The following is a 7,726-nucleotide window of genomic DNA, read 5'->3' as shown; positions in this document are numbered from 1 at the left end:
AAAAAAAAAAAAAAAAAAGAAAAAGAAAAATAAATGAGCCTAAACGAAAAGTACGAGGATACATGCTTTTTTGTTCTCTTGTGCATTTCAAGGGTTGGAAAATTCCATCTCCACCCTTTGCATCTTAAACATCTCACTTGCCCAATTTTGGATAGAGTCTTATACCTCTAGGCAGTAAAAATTAAACACAAAGTCCTATCAGGTACAAAGCATCCCAATTTAGCCAGAAGTTTGACCAATTTGTCTCTTGTGTCAATAATTAGGAGGTGCCAAGAAGAAAGTGCCAAACAAATAAAAATGTGATTAGAATTACAAATGAAAACGAAAGCCACCAAACTCAGACCAGAGAATGGTTCTGTTGAAATGTACTCTAGGGGAATGCCATCCTACTGTGGCTAGCCTGAAGGAGTTCCGACATGGCTCTTTCCCTTGATTTTTCCACCGTTATTCTTCCCTCATAGCAGGCCATTTATCACTATGTCAAAGGGGGTAATTTCTTTAAAAAGCAAAAACAGAATGTCCATTTCTCCTAGAGATATTCCATTTATCCAAGGTGAAAACACTGCCTTCACTTCTGAAGGAACACAAACTCCACCATATGAGTATTACTTCACTTTAGGATGTCTTGGAGAATATTTGCATGTCCAAATTTACTCAGTAGTTTTATAAAAAATAGTTACACATTCACTTCCAATTTGAAGTGGTAAAGTACTTTGAAAATCCTTTAAATTTTTCTGAAGTGCAGCTAAAATGTAGCATTCAAGTTCAGTAAATGGGTGCAATTTATTTCCAGGTTTGAATTGCTTCAATTTTGTTCATGTGTCAGCCTAGGCTACCACAGGTTTTTTTTTTTTTTTTTTTTAAGACAGAGTCTTGCCCTGTTGCCTAGGCTGGAGTGCAATGGTGTGATCTCAGCACACTGTAACCTCTGCCTTCCGGGTTTAAGTGATTTTCCTGCCTCAGCCTCCCAAGTAGCTGGGATTACAGGAAACCCCAACCATGCTTGGCTAATTTTGGTATTTTTTAATAGAGACGGGGTTTCGCCGTGTTGATCAGGCTGGTCTTGAACTCCTGACCTCAGGTGATCCATTCGGCTCGGCCTCCTGAAGTACTAGCATTACAGGCATGAGTTACTGGGCCAGGCATGGCTACTGCAATTAAATCAGTCTTGGAAATAAAAGGACAAGTTCAATTAAATAAGTTTATTTTGTGCTAGCATTTGGCCCTTGCTAAGAGAAGAGTCTTTTCTGCTAAGTAAAGGATAAACAGATTGGGAAGTGTCATGTCAATGAGGCATATGGGTTAAAAAGATGCTAACGCAGTCTAACACCCTAGGGTTCAAAAAGGGCAGAAGGGCATAGAATATTCTATATCTCTCTCCTTCTGTGGCCATTTGAACATATGTTAAACTGTATTCTTATTCCAACCCCAAAGCAGTGACTCAGCAGGAGATAACAGAAGGAAAGGAAAGGTTCAGATGAAGAACCATTCTGGAATGTTTAACAACTGCTTAAAAGCAGTGGGTTAAACAGCATCACTTCTTCCATCACTCTTCCTAAACTGAAATCCTTGAATGTAACTTGTTGCTCAAACGTTTGCTTTACCTTACAAATCCAAGGATTTGTTTATTCCATTAATGCTAAGGGCTTAACCAAAACTCTATCAAAAGTTACTGAACAATTCAGATTGCTTTCATTGCTTTACAAGGACCAGTGAGATTGTTATGGATTAAGTGTTTGTGTTCCACCCTGCCCAAATTCTTGTGTGGTAGCCTTAACCGCCCCCCTACCTCCTTTGTGATGGTATTTGGAGGTGGGGCTTTTGGCAGATATTTAGGTTTGGATTAGATCATGAGGGTAGTGTCTTCATTATGAGATTAGTGTCCTTATAAGAAGAGGAAGAGGAAGCAGAGCTCTTTTCTCTCTCCATCATGTGAGGACACAGCAAGAAGGTAGGCAGCTACAAGTCAGAAGGAGGAGCCTCACTAGGAAGTGAATTTCCCAGCATGGTGATCTTGGACTTCCCAGCCTCCAGAACTGTGAGAAATAAACAGGTGTTGTTTAAGCCATCCAATCTATAGTATTTTGTTATAGCAGCTTGAGCTGACTGATAGAGATAGGTTCAAAGGAGTAGTTGCCATGGGATGCACAGAGCAATCTTAAAAGTAGGTGATGGTGCACATCAAACAGAACAGAAATATAGATAGAATGAGTGCAAGGTAATCAGTAGGTCTTTTGAGAGCCAGATTTAAAAGGAATGTATGGGATTTTTATTTCCAACCGTTACCAAAGTGATTGATCTTGGATTTTCTTTTCTACCATATACAATAAGAAAACCAGACAAAAGATATGCTTTTAGGGTTTTTCTTTGTCTGTGATTTTTAGCAGTTTGACTCCAATGTGCTAACTAGCTGTGGTTTTCTTTGTATTTATCCTGCTTGGGTTTTGTTGAGCTCATTAGATTTGTAAGTTAATATTTTTCACCAAATTTGGGAAATTTTCATTCATTATTCGTCAGATATTTTTCCTGTTCCTTTCCCTTACCTCTTGCATTCTGAGACCACATTTACCTTGTGTCACAGGTTTCTGAAATGGTTCAATCTTTTTATTCTTTGTTCTTCATGTTGGATGGTTTATTTTTATCTCTTTTTAGTTCACTGCCCCTTTTACTGACTTCTCAAATGAGATGTTGAGTCCATGTAGTGAACTTTTTATTTCTATCGCTTTACTTTTCACTCTAGAATTTCCATTTGTTCTTTTTAGAAAATAATTTCCACTATGTGTTGAGATTCTCCATCTGTTCATATATTGACACATTTTAATTCTTTATAGTAGCTGCTTTGAAATCTTTGACTTCTATACTCAGCAGAAGTCCATAGACTTTTTGGCCCCAGGATGGGTTCTGTTGAAAACAATTTTTGCATGGGGGCGGGGGACAGTTTCGTGATGAAACTATTCCACTTCAGATCATCAGGCATTAGTTAGATTCTAATAAGGAGCACAACCTAGATTCCTTGCATGCACAGTTCACAATAGGTTTCATCCTCCAGAGAGTATCTAATACCACTGCTGATCTGACAGAAGGCTGAGCTCGGGTGGTAATGCTCACTGACCCATAGCTTACCTCCTGCTGTGTGGTTGGGTTCCTATCAGGCCACAGACTGGTATTGGTCCACGGCCCAGGAGTTGAGGACTCCTGACATACAGCACTTGGAGTCACTGTCTATTGATTTCCTTTCGTTCTGAGTATGGGTCATGCTTTCCTGTTTCTTTGCATGGTTAGTAATTTTTGGTTGAAAACTGAATATTGTAGGTGATACATTGTAGTAACACTGGACATTCTTATGTTCTTCTGATGATTGTTGGCTTTTTATTTTAATAGACAGTTAACTTGCTTGGGCTAAAACATGGGACAATAATAGTCCCATCAGTTTCTCCCATGCACTCTTAATGATTGATCAGGGATATGGAAAGATTTATAGAGCATGCAAAGATTTTGACACTCTTGCACTTGTAGAGTTATAAATTTCCAGCTGCTCTTTCATCCCTGAAAGAACTCTGTCCTCTGTCACGTTCAGTGGTTACGGCTTCAGTTTTCTGCTTCTGGAGATAAGGAGTTTGGGGAAACAGCCTAAGGCAAAACCATCACAAATTCACAATTTTGACCCATTTCCAAAGTGGATTTTCAAGTGTAAACTCACTTTTGGTTTCTAACTCCTTCTGGTCACTTTTAAATGCCTTTAAGTAGTTGTTTTTTAAACAATATTGTGTTCAGATTTCATAATTGTTCTCTGTGGAAGGATTTCCTTGAGCTCTTCACTCCATAAATATGGGAAACAAGACTTTCACTCTTAATTTTGGAAGGATTTTTGCTGCATTTAGAATGCTGTGTTAAAAGCCTTTTCTTGTTTATTTTTAGCATTTAAAGAGGTGTTCGTTTCTTCTCATCTCTATTTTTTCTAATGAGAATTTAACTATCTTTCTTATCATTATTCTCTTGTATGTAATATATCTCTTTTTCTCAGACTGCCTTAAGAATTTTGCTTATTTTTGTTTTTTAGCAGTTTGACTTTGATGTACTTGGGGTGTTGAGTGAACCCCAGCTTGGACTCAAAAGTGCTTGGACTGTGTTGAGTGAACCCCAGCTTGGACTCAAAAGTGCTTTGGGCTGTCTGTGTGTGTGTGTGTGTGTGTGTGTGTGTGTGTGTTTGACTTTGGAATATTTGCATTGTACGTATCAGGTGAGCACCCCAAGTCCAAAAATCTGAAATCCAAAATGCTCCAATGATCATTTCCTTTGAACATCATGTCACCACTCAAAAAGACCTGGATTTTTGGAGTAATATATGGGTTTCAGATTTTCAGATTTGGATGCTCAATCTGTATATATTTTTCAAAAAATTTAGGAAATTTTTGGCAATTGTTTCTTCAAATGTATTTTCTGTTCCCTTCATTTTCTCCTGTTTCTGGAATTCCAATCATACCCATTAGACTGCTTAGTTTCTTAAAAACTATTTAAAGCAAAAATAGTAACATTACATAATGGAATTTATTACATATGTAGCAATGAAGTATATCACAAAAATGGCACAAAATATGAAGGGATAGGAATATAATTTTACTCTCTTACATTTTATGTGTACAATATTAGCCCCAATTAGACTAGAGTAGGTTTCAAGTACATATACTCCCCTGAGCAACTACTTAAAACAATTCAAAGCTATATAGCTAGAAGTCCAATAGAAGAATTGAAATGTAGTCTTAAAAATATCTGATTATACCAAAAGAAAAAGAAACAGTATAATGAGAAGAAATAACAGATGGGTTATATATAAAACTAAAAGCAAGATAGTAAACTCAATCTCAATAATATCAATAATTATAATCACTATAAATAGATTACACACCCAATTAAAAGGCAAAGATTAGGCTGGGCACAGTGGATCATGACTGTAATCTCAACATTTTGGAAAGTTGAGGCAGGAGGATCTCTTGAGGCTAAGGGTTCAGGATTGCTTGAAGCCAGGTGTTCAAGGCCAGCCTGGGCAACACAGTGAGACCCCATCTCAAAAGAAAAAAAAAAGAAAGANTAAAAAAAAAAAAAACAAACCCTGAGACAGGACGTGGGTATAGGAAGTTTATTTATGAGGCGATCCTAAGACGCAGAGATGAGGAAATGGAGAAAGTGAGATAGGGAAAGAAGAAAAGAAAAAAAGTGTTTTACTGAGTAGATTTGTGCTATGGGTAACTACAGCTCAGTCCTGCTTCAGATCCTCTGAGAAACTGGGTGGATTGTACCTCAGAATTGTCCGCTGGAGGGTGAGGAGGCCAGGGCACTTACCCACCTACTCCACATCCTGTTGGTTGAAGACTGCCCCTATGGGTGTTCACCCACAACCCCACTTCTCTGTGGCACCTCATTGTAACAATGCAAGCTCTCAAGAGACTGAAGAAAGCCTTCAGGCAAAGAAGAGGCCAAGGCAGGAGGACTGCTTGAGACCAGGAGTTTGAGACCAGCCTGGGCAACAGAGCAAGACCCCTGTCTACAAAACAAAATAAAAATTAGCTGGGTGTGGTGGGGTGCACCTGTAGTCCTAGCTACTCAAGAGACTGAAGTGGGAGGATCACTTGAGCACAGGACATCAAGGCTCCAGTGACCTATGACTGCACCACTGTAGTCTCCAACCTCAGTGATACGTCTCTTTAATAAAAAAAAAAAATCAAAAACTGATGGCCGGGCATCTACTGTGGAAGGATAGTGGGCGGGTTCAGTCTTACTTCTCCCTTAAGCTGCCCACCCAGGATCTCTTTAGGCACGTGCATTTTCCCTGGTTCAGTTGTGTGTTACTGCTCTCTGTACTACCAGGCCCTGAGAGGAAATCTAGGTCATAGTATCCTTCAAGGAAGACATGGGACTAAGGAAGATTATCTCTTCAGTTTACCCAGGACCACCAGTCAGACTGTGCAGATACATGTGAATCTCATTACTGATGGGTGGGCCCAATTTTTTTTTTTTTTTGAGCGGGAGTCTCCCTCTGTCACCCAGGCTGGGTGCAGTGGCATGATCTTAGCTCACTGCAACATCTGCCTCCTGGGTTCAAGTGATTCTCCTGCTCAGCCCTCCCCCTCCCTGCCCCACTGAGTAGCTGGGACTACAGGTGTGTACCACCATGCCCAGCTAATTTTTGTATTTTTTGTAGAGACAGGGTTTCACCATGTTGGCCAGGCTGGTCTTGAACTCCTGAGCTCAGGTGATCCACCTGCCTGGGCCTCCCAAAGTGCTAGGATTACAGGTGTGAGCTACCACGTCTGCCCATCTCAGTCTCCCAAAGTGCTGGGATTACAGGCATGAGCCTCCATGCCTAGCCTTGGAGAGCAATTTCCTTGCTGAATATCAAGTGTTTGTGAGGCCCTGATAACATGTTTTAAAATGATATTTTATTAAAAACTTTAGGATCCTTGAAAAGAGAAATTACTTTTGAAATAGCAATCATTCTCTCTTTTCTAGTTTGCATTTTTCATCACATTATCTCCAAGTGCTTTGGTAAGAGGCTGGTATGGAAGGGCTTTGAAACAAGAAGAAAAGTCTTTCCTACCTCAAACTTATGGTAATTTTCAGTGTGAAATCTGCAAGCATCAAGGGGGTTGTTCAAGAACAAAGCTTCATCTGTTACCTGTTCTTATGCATTTTAATGCACTGTATCCTAAGACTAAAGAAAGAAAAAGGTTTAATAAGCTTCTGACTTTTGATTAAAACTCTTTTGGAAGGTTTTTCACATAAACATTTTATAACCCAGAGAGTTAAGTAAGGATGTTGTTTTTAAAGGAGCTAAGCTTCAAAAAGCATTCTTCTGGAAAGCTAAAGCTTAGCTGACTGCATCCCGGTTTTAATATATTACTGTGGTTAACAGGATACCACGGTAGGGGACATTAAAGAGATGGTAAGTTGGTACTGATAAAATAATTATATTTTTGTATTGAATATTGAGTTTACCTTTACAGCTAGAATAAATTTACATTTCGAATAGCAAAGAAAATTCTGCCAAGGACCTCTACCACCACCAGACCCGTTATCTATTGTCTTCAACAACCACTTTCTTTTTTTTTTTGAAACGGAGTTTCACTCATGTTACCCAGGCTGGAGTGCAATGGCGCGATCTTGGCTCACCGCAACCTCTGCCTCCTGGGTTCAGGCAATTCTCCTGCCTCAGCCTCCTGAGTAGCTGGGATTACAGGCACGCACCACCATGCCCAGCTAATGTTTTTGTAGTTTTAGTAGAGACGGGGTTTCACCATGTTGACCAGGATGGTCTCGATCTCTTGACCTCGTGATCCACCCGTCTCGGCCTCCCAAAGTGCTGGGATTACAGGCTTGAGCCACCGCGCCCGGCCCAAAAGGAGAAAATTAAAGGCAAAAAAGTATAAGAAAGAAAGTAAAAAAGAGCAGAAATCAAGACAGTAGAAAATGTACAAACAATGAAGAGTAACAGTTAAGAGCTGTTTTTTTGGAAAGGAGTAAGAAAGTTAACTGACCAAGACAAAAAGAGAGAAAACATAAAACTACTAAAACCAGGAATGAAAGAGGGATATCACTATATAGATCCTACAGATGTTAACAAACTTTCTAGGGTGATGGTAATATTCTATATCATAAATGATACATTGTAAAAGGTGAAAGATGTGTTCATTCTGAAGAGAAACCAGACCTTCATATATTGTTATATATA

The sequence above is a fragment of the Cebus imitator genome, unplaced genomic scaffold (assembly GCF_001604975.1).
Source record: "Cebus imitator isolate Cc_AM_T3 unplaced genomic scaffold, Cebus_imitator-1.0 Scaffold38, whole genome shotgun sequence".
Lineage (NCBI taxonomy): Eukaryota > Metazoa > Chordata > Mammalia > Primates > Cebidae > Cebus > Cebus imitator.
Note: the sequence above shows the minus strand (reverse complement) of the source record.